At 41.2% G+C, this 1,914-nt stretch overlaps 1 protein-coding gene across 1 annotated transcript in view; it reads left to right on the top strand.

Moving 5' to 3' along the window:
* Positions 1-1,914, top strand: part of SLC35B3 (solute carrier family 35 (adenosine 3'-phospho 5'-phosphosulfate transporter), member B3) — a 51,187-nt gene that overhangs the window by 48,868 nt on the left and 405 nt on the right.

Below are 1,914 nucleotides of genomic sequence, written 5' to 3'. Positions count from 1 at the left end.
AGTCTGCCACAGTAGGCCAGGAATGCCCTGTTCTCTAAGTGGAGATCTGGGGGTAAATTCATCGCCCCCAAGCTTGCCCCAGAATGGTGTGAGTTATGCATCAAATTGAAAACCTTGCAAATATGAATAGACCTAAGACAACAACTTTTTTGAAGTTTTACAATTTCTATATTCATCTGAACCGTATCAGAATAATCAAATAGAAGAAAGAGAAAGATATTCCTTATTCATTTAGGTATTTTAAAAAGGTTAGATACTCTCATTTTTTACGATTTGCTTGCTTCTTGCGAAAAATTGAGAGAGGTGAAGGTGAACATAAAAGAAAATCATTTTAAGTGTTAAACTACATACAAATCCATAATGGCAAGGACGTTAAAAGCAAAGACCTGACAAGCCAACGCTAAGAGGTTGGGTGGAGTGAGCAGCATCGGCATATAATTGCAGAGGACTGACAGCGGGGGACGTTCAGATAACTGCAGGTAGTTCAGTGCAGCCGAAACTCTGATTTCAATTAGGGTTTGGCTGCAGGAGGGAGCAGGGGGGGCCGTGGAGTCCGGGTTTGACTCTTTGGGAGTAAGAAGCCACTGTAGGGCTTTCAGCTGGAAATAACATGGTTCAGCAATGTGCCTCAGGAACAAGAGGGGGACAAGGCAAAGAGGGGACTCGTGAGGAGATGTATTAGAATAGTGCAGGTTAGACTTGATGAGGGCTCTAATGAAGGAGTATCAGCGAGGAGGAGACATTGAGAGATATAACAGAGGGAGAACCAAAAGAATGGATGAATACTTAGATGTGAGGAGAGAGGGAAAGAATTTGAGAATGACTGTCAGGTACCATTTATGACACTGGGAATTAAAAGGGGGCTGTGGGGAGATGCAGAGAGCAGGTGCAGGGAAGGTAGTGAAATTCAATTTAGGGTGTGTTGAGATTGTGTTCTCTGTGGGTCATCCAGACAGAACTGTCCAATTAGAAGAAATGGAATCTATGGTTCTATAGGTCAGAATGGTCCGTACCAGAGATGAAGTCATCAGTCTGCAGATGGTAGTGGAAATCACCTAGGAGACCCCATGTACACTGAGAAGGGAAGAGACCTAAGGACAGAACTCTGGGAAACACCGGCGTCCAATGGGCAAGCCGAGGGAGATGATCCCCCAAGGGGTCTACAAAGACCTGCAAAGAGAGAGCTAGGAGGCTGATGTCATGGAAGGCAAGAAAAAAGCAGTGTTATGTTCTGGTGGAGAATGTTACCAAGTATTTTCCTTCCTCGTTTCCAGAGCATATTTAAAGTCATAAGAGAAAATGAAATTGTGTGCCATATATCTTCTAACTTTGAAATATTGAAGATGTAGCTGATTTCAATCAATCTAATGATATTGGAGTGCCAAATAAGAATTAATCTATAAACTGTTGTATTTAACTTCACGGCACTAGAGTCTAAGAAATACTGCTGCCTCTCTTGGCGTGATTGACCTCGCCAGCTTGGCTTATACATCTGTGAACTACTAAGAGAAAAAGTAAAGCAATATAATGTGCACTAGCTTTGGAGTCAGAAGAGTCAGAAGACCTGAGCTTAAAGATAATTCCTGTCACTTTCCAGCTGTGGGAAAATCATTTAAGCCCTCTGAGGTCCAATAGGGAGATGGCCATTTTTGGAAATTAAATATTTTGAGTATAATATTTGATAGTTCAATTAGTATTCTGCAACTCTTTTGTATTCATTGCATACTTCCAAATACTAGAAAGTTTGATGGCATTCTGGAGGTTAATGTTTTCTTTTAGCATAATATCTGCTTAGAGGCAGCACACAGGTATCCCTGAGATCATAGAAGTTCTCCCTTCTTTGTGAAGATTCTGGTGCAAATACATGAAGAGGCCAATTGGCTGAGAACGTCTTTTTTTTTTTTTTTTTTTTTT

Source organism: Propithecus coquereli, unplaced genomic scaffold, assembly GCF_000956105.1.
Source record: "Propithecus coquereli isolate 6110/MARCELLA unplaced genomic scaffold, Pcoq_1.0 Scaffold141, whole genome shotgun sequence".
Taxonomy (NCBI): domain Eukaryota; kingdom Metazoa; phylum Chordata; class Mammalia; order Primates; family Indriidae; genus Propithecus; species Propithecus coquereli.
Note: the sequence above shows the minus strand (reverse complement) of the source record. Positions and strands in the feature narration are given on the sequence as shown.